Source organism: Xenopus laevis, chromosome 7L, assembly GCF_017654675.1.
Source record: "Xenopus laevis strain J_2021 chromosome 7L, Xenopus_laevis_v10.1, whole genome shotgun sequence".
Classification (NCBI taxonomy): Eukaryota; Metazoa; Chordata; class Amphibia; order Anura; family Pipidae; genus Xenopus; species Xenopus laevis.
The window spans coordinates 124,670,114-124,677,986 of record NC_054383.1 but is presented as its reverse complement, the minus strand read 5'-3'; positions in this window follow the sequence as shown (position 1 = coordinate 124,677,986).

Below are 7,873 nucleotides of genomic sequence, written 5' to 3'. Positions count from 1 at the left end.
TGTTAATAATAATAATAATAATAATAATAAAAACTGCTAAATCATTTAACGTTTTTAGATCATGTATATAGGAAACTTACTTAGAATGATTCTTTAATTCTGCAAAAAAATTTTTTTTTTCTCCTTTATCTGAGTTCCCATTTCATATCCTTATATTTGAAGGCCGGGGGTAAATTATTCCTGGCATTATTCCCAGGTAAAAGTGATCACACCATTTGATTTGCAGTTGTTCGAGCAGGGCCCTGAAAGAGTTACTATAAGGAGAGAACAGTATTTCATGCCAATACACTGTATATACCCCCCCAGTCTCTGGGGTTATTGCTTTACCTGTCTAAAACACATTAACAGGTGTCACATCTGCTATGAGAGTGTTAGAAGCAGCTGAAATTTACATAAGGTGAGAGACATCAACTGGCAGGTTTTGTTTCTTCACTAAACCACGAGTCTCCTGTCTCCCTGAGCATCGGAGAAATGAAAAGCTCTCGGATAGGAACCAACAGTGACTTCATAGGCTTTTAATAGCAAGCACCCGCAGCACCCATTCACACTGAAATGCCCCTAAAAGCATGCTCAAACCTTGGTGCTGGCCTTCCTAAGGGGCTCCAGAGTAGTGTTTGGTGGGCTCTGTCTAATGGCCAGTAAGGATAATATTTGGGTAATGCCAATAATTAGTGATGATCTTATCTGTTCTGTTTCGCTTCAACGAAAAATTTCAGAAACTGCAAAAAAAAATTGTTAAACGCATTGAAGTCAACGGGCGTCAAGCATTTCTTATGAGTGGCAATTTTTTTTTGCTCGACCAAGTCAATGGGCGGTTTTGTCCTATGGCGACTTTTTTTTTTTTACTTATAGTTTATTAATAAATTTTTCCTTTTTTTCCAGATAAAAAAAAAAAGAATACAAACAAGAAAAACACATTAAAAGAAGGAAAATACAACGAAATACAAATACAGATACAAAACATCACAAAAACAACAACAAAACTAATTTGATGTCCATTGGAGGGCTACACATATATATTCATATCCGGCCTTATTCTCTTTTTCATTAACCTTAACCACTCCTCTCCCTCATCTATATATTCTGAAAATTGGCCATATTCTATCTCCATTTTTAGCAATATTTCTTTATAAGGAGCCTCTCTCTTTTAAAGCTTCTAAGTATATATGGGCCCTATATATTTCACCCCTCATTTAAAGCCCACATATTCTTCAAGTCATATTGGCAGCCCGTTTCAGTCGTCCTATCCCCAGTTTGTGACTCTTATGTGGAAGATGAAAACAGAAAAAAAAAAAAATAAAAAAAAAATAAAAAAAAAAAGTGTATGTCTCTAATTAAATAAATATCAATTGTTCTTGCATATGTGTGTATAATTGATAAGAAGTGAATTAATTACAAAAAAGAGTGAAAGAAATACGTGGTAGTAAAGTGCATAGTGTGCAGTGTATCTGGCTACTTTACCTAGTGGGTATGGCGACTTTTTTGTCCAAATGCATTAAAGTCAATAGGTGTTTTCCTTTTGTCGACTTTTTTGTCTCAGCGACAATATTGTCTCAGTGATTTTTTTTACTGCGGGGAATATTCCCGCAGTTTGCGAAAAAATTTGCAGATGGCGAAATGTGGAATTTTGCCACAAATCCATGGCTGGCGAATAAAATTCGCTCATCACTACCAATCATTTCTTGGATGCCAAGCTTGATGGCTAATTAGGCTTGAATCTTCAATGTATACATTTTCTGCCCTAAATATTCTTGGAACTAAGGTTGAATAAGTGGCTCACCAATGTTTTACATATCTGTAACCTTGTGCTGAGTCAAGAGGGGTCAGGAGCAAATGTTGGACCTTCTGGGGTGGGAATAGCGAATCCGGAACTGGAATAGTCCAAGAATTTCTGCCCTAGAAGTGCTCATTTAGGTTGCTCCCCCATCATGTGTGTTTGCCCCTAAACTAGATCCCAGAGTCATGGATGAATTAAATGTTTACCAAACATGGGCTGTTGCTTTGTTGTTTTTTTAAACTTAGTTAAGGCTTCAACTATAAAAATGGCTTAGATATTTCAGCAACTTTGGGCGACTTCAGAAAACTATAGATTTTGTTACTGCCCCACCTTCTATGGACGTTACATTTTCAGAAAGCCCTTGGTACCTATGTAGCAGACAAGAAGAGGCAAACTGATCCAAGCATGGCTCTAACTGACATTTTGGAGTCAGGCCTTGGTACTTCTCCCTCTGCATAAATGCCTTTGTAGATTTCCAAGTGTGTTTAGGGTCATTGTCTTGTTGGAATATCCAACCCCTGCGTAACTTCAACTTTGTGACTGATGCTTGAACATTATCCTGAAGAATTTGTTGATATTGGGTTGAATTCATCCGACCATCGACTTTAACAAGGGCCCCAGTCCCTGAACTAGCCACACAGCCCCACAGCATGATGGAACCTCCACCAAATGTGACAGTAGGTAGCAGGTGTTTTTCTTGGAATGCGGTGTTCTTCTTCCGCCATGCAAAGCGCTTTTTGTAATGACCAAATAACTCCATTTTTGTCTCATCAGTCCAAAGCACTTTGTTCCAAAATGACTGTGGCTTGTCTACATGAGCTTTTGCATACAACAAGCGACTCTGTTTGTGGCGTGAGTGCAGAAATTCTTCTTTCTCATCCCCCTGCGATACAGATGTTCTTTGTGCAAATTGCGCTGAATTGTAGAACGATGTACAGATACACCATCTGCAGCAAGATGTTCTTGCAGGTCTTTGGAGGTGATCTTTGGGTTGTCTGTAACCATTCTCACAATCTTCCACATATGCTTCTCCTGTATTTTTCTTGGCTGCCAGACCTGAGTTTTACAGCAACTGTGCCTGTGGCCTTCCATTTCCTGATTCCATTCCTTACAGTTGAAACTGACAGTTTAAACCTCTGAGAGCTTTTTGTAGCCTTCCCCTAAACCATGATACTGAACAATCTTTATTTTCAGATCTTTTGATAGTGGCTTTGAGAATCCCATGCTGTCACTCTTCAGAGGAGTCAAAAACAGAAGCACAACTTGCAATTGGCCACCTTAAATGCCTCTTCTCATGATTGGACACCCCTTCCTATGAAGTTCAAGGCTTATGAGTGAATCCAACCAATTTGGTGTTGCCAGTAATCAGTATTGAGCAGTTACATGGCAGTCAAAATAGTAAAATTACAAGGGTGCTCAAATTTTTGCACAGCCAGATTTTCACATTTGATTTAATTTCATACAACTGAATACTGCTTCACTAAAAATCTTTGTTCAGCAAACACCCCAGTACTCAGATGCTCCTGGGAAATGAAAGACATACCACTGTTGTCTTTTTTGTTGAAAGTGGAGTAAATTATTATGAATGCTGAGAGGGGTTCCCAATCTTTTTCATATGACTGTATATAAATTATATATATATATATATATATTTATTTATTTATTTTCTCTCCAGGTCCCATGCATTCCAGTTATAATCAAACATTGCATTCATTTATTTAGCAACAATGTTCAGTTTAAGGCCTGGAGATAAAGGCTGTAGGTTCTATTGTCTGTATCTCTAATGTATGTCTCCCCCATAGCATTCAGATGAGCCTCTGCCCGACCCCAGCAGAAAGCAAACAATATCCAGGCAGCTATAATACATACCATTCAGCATCTCCCCAGCCATTCATTACATTCCCGGGCATCACATCAATGCATTTTTCCCGACTATTCAGGGCCACAGAGCCGGAGATACTTAGAGGCAAACGCTGTCAGATCAGATCAGTTCCTATTAAGGGTAAATCTGACAGCGTGTGGATTGCTGCATCTGCAGGTTAAAGAAAATCTATTGGTTATAGTTCAACAAAAGGTAATGTATATTTATCTCTTATGGAGCAGGTGAACCTTTGGGTACTGCAAGTGCTGATAAGATTTAAATGGAATAGTTGCACATTTGGAGCCACAGACAATTACAGTAGCAGATCTTCTGAGTATATCTGTCTTTATCTGCGCTTGCTGGATTGACTTATTATTAATACTGGCTGTAGCTGCTTTTTCAGTCTATAAGGCTAAGGATACAGCAGATGTTTTCATCTCCTATGGATTCAGAATAGCCCTGCTCTTAAATTCCAGCGGATGACGCAGTTGTGCATACGTAACACCAAGAGAACATCTGTAGTTATAAAGCCACACTGAAGTCTCCTTACATAAGCCATCATTTAAAACTTGGACATTAGCACCCTCTAGTGGCCCAGGCTGCGATAGAGAAATGCACAGAAAAAAATAAAACTTCCAGTAGAAAAATATATTTTTTTCTGCATTGCAGCTAAAAGAGGCTTAAATACACACATTCAGGGACATAGGGTATATATTCAAGAGAACACACCGATAAGGTTTATAAAAATGTTTGTATATAGTGTTTTGGGGTGACAGAGTATGTAAATATAACCAGCACCCTTCTTCGTTACATTTATCTGCATTAATAGAGACAAATTTCCTGTATTAAAACCTGCGTTAGTGTTTTTATTCAGCATCATGACAATCCCTTGCAAAAATGCAATAGATTTTCTTGCACTATATATGTTTGGGCACCATTAACAGCAGCTGTGATTCTTAAAGGAATGTTCAGAGTAAAAATAAAAACTGGATAAACAGATAGTCTGTGCAAAATAAAAAATGTATCTAATATAGTTAGTTAGCCAAACATGTATAAAGGCTGGAGTGACTGGATGTCTAACATAATAGCCAGAACACTACTTCCTGCTTTTCAGTGATTGGTTACCAGACAGTAACCAATCAGTGACTTCAGAGGTAGGGCACATGGGTCATAGCTGTTGCTTTTGAATCTGAGCTGAATGCCGAGGATCAATTGCAAACTCACTGAACAGTTATGTCCCATTTGAGCCCCCTTAATAGTCACTAACTCAGAGTTAAAGAGCTGAGAAGCAGGAAGCAGTGTTCTGGCTATTATGTTACACATCTAGTCAGTCCAGCCTTTATACATTACATTTTTGGCTAATTAGAAACATTTATTTTGCACATACAATCTATTTACCTAGTTTTTATTTGTACACTGAACTGTTCCTTTAAAGAGCCGCTCCACCTTTAAGTTACTTTTTAGCAAGCTAAAGAACTCTTAGCCACAGAATTCTTTTAGAAAATAGACTTGTTTTCCCTCTTTCAGCTTAGAAAAAAAAAAAAGCGAGTTCATGACCCCAAGGAGCAAAACAAAAAACAAACAATTGCCCTTTGAGGCTGCAATTTTATTGTTCATTACTTTGCATTACTTATGTGTATTCAGACCCACTCCTACTCAACATTCCAGTTTTTGTTTTATTCAAACCACTGCCTGGTTGCTAGGGTAATTTTGACCCTAGCAACCCGATGTTAAAAGTCCAAACTGGAGAGCTGCTGAATAAAGACAAATTCAAAAAACCACAAATAAAAAATGAAGACTAATCGCAAATTGTTTCAGAACATCTACTATAGCATAAAAGTTAATACAAAGAGGAAAAAGCCTTTTTAAAATAATAACACAAGAGTAATATCAGCAGCCATGGGTCCAATCTTTACTCGAGGTGGCACATGAATAGTACAAGCTGATGTATGACAAATACACAACATCCATGTTTTCACAGTTTTAATGGCAGATTCAAGTCATTGCTATTCCTCCTATGTCTGCTCATTACCTTTAAATAAGACACAAATGAGAGGAGAGCCAATCGGATGAGCAGCCGCACAGAATCACCCAGTAAGAAGACTTTCATCAGCCAACACTGTATATCAGTCATGATATTCGAGTGCAGACCACATTGTTATTCGGGTTTTCCTTTCTTCCCGACACAGAGCAGGAGCCTCGTCGTGGTCAAAGGGGTTGTTCACCTTCCAAACACTTTTTCCGTTGATTTGTTTTCATCTTGTTCTCCAGAAATAGACTTTTTTTTCAATTGAACAACCCCTTAGGATAGGATAAATGAAAAAAACCCCTAATTTTGTAGGCAATTATGAGTAATATATAGGGGCAGATTTACTAAGCTCGAGTGAAGAATTCGAATGTAAAAAAAATGTCTAATTTCAAAGTATTTTTTTGGGTACTCCGTCCATTGAATTGGTCAAATTCGATCGAATCTAATGATTCGAAGTAAAAATCGTTCGACTATTCGACTGTCTCTTTAAAAAATACTTTGACTTCATACTTCGCCACTTTAAACCTACCGAGGTGTAATGTTAGCCTATGGGGACCTTCCCCAGCACTTTTCGAACCTTTTTTTTGATCGAATAAAAATCCTTAGATCGATCGCTTAAAATCGCTCGATTCGAAGGATTTTATCGTTCGATTGAAAGATTTGTATTTGATCGAAGCATTTGCGCTAAATCCTTCGAATTCGATATTCGAATGATTTAACTTCGAGGGTCGAATTTGAGGGTTTATTAACCCTCGAAACTCGACAATTGATAAATCTGCCCCATAGTGTTGCTTTTACATGGTGCTAAAAATTAATATTATCTTTAAAAATAGCCCCTTTATTGGAGCTTCCTATAGATGTTCTCTGTTTTAATTGAGAAGTGAGAGTGTCCTAACGGTCCCTACCAGAAGCACAGTAGGAGGGGGACAGCCAATCACAGCCCTGCAATCACACAAGCACAGACACGTTTCAGTTCCCCATCAGGTCCTGCTAGCTGCTGATTGGTTCCTGTCCTACAGTGCAGTGAGCTGAGAGCCGGCTCCCCTGCACAGCCTGGGAATTCAGGGAGCAGGAAGTGGAAGAGAAGGGAGGGATTATTAGGGTTTTTGCAGAAATATCCAATAAATCAGCCTGAAACACTACTTGAAGCACAATTCTTTTATATCTAAATGAGTATAACGTATTGGCACGTTCTTATTTTTTACACGTCTCCTTTAAAGGATTTAGCCTTTGCTATTCAATACAAAACAAATTAAGACGCAAACTAGATACATTTTAAAGCCCAGACTAAATGTCAGTTAGGGTGACATTGAGACAAAATTTGCTATCCTATATATTGATGGGACTATGGCATAAAGGGGTGGTTCATCTTTAAATTTAACTTTTAGTATATTACAGAATAGGAAATTCTAAGCATTTTTTCAATTGGTTTTCATTACTTCTTATTATATGCCGTCTAACTTTCGAGGCTTTCAGATGGGGATCACTGACCCCATCTGAAAAACAAATACTCTAAGCCTACACAATTAGTATTACTAGGGATGCACCGAATGCAGGATTCTGTTCAGGATTTGGCCTTTTTCAGCAGGATTCGGCCGAATCCTTCTGCATGGCCGAACTGAATCATAATTTGCACATGCAAATTAGGGACGGGGAAGGAAATTGGTGACTGTCACAAAGCATGGAAGTAAAAAATGTTTTCCCCTTCCCATCCCTAATTTGCATATGCAAATTACGATCCTGGTTTGGTATTCGGCCGAATCTTTTGCAAAGGATTCGGGGGTTCGACCTAATCTAAAATAGTGGATTTGGTCCATCCCTAATTGTTACTTTCTATTACTCATCTTTCTATTTGGCCCTCCCCTATTCATATTCCAGTGTCTTATTCAAATCAACGTATGGTTACTAGGGCAATTTGGACCCTAGCAATCAGATTTCTGAAATTGCAAATTTGAGAGCTGCTGAATAAAAGGGTAAAGAACTCAAAAACCACAAATAATAAAAAAAAATTAAAACCAATTGCAAATGGCCTCAGAATGTCACTCTCTGCATTTTACTCAAAGTTAGTTTAAAGGTGTACATCCCCTTTAATGACATACACAAATCTTTTCATGCACCGAATCCAGGATTTGGTTCGGGATTCGGCCTTTTCCAGCTGGATTCGCCGCAACCAAATCCATTAGGGGCAGGGGAGGAAATCACATAA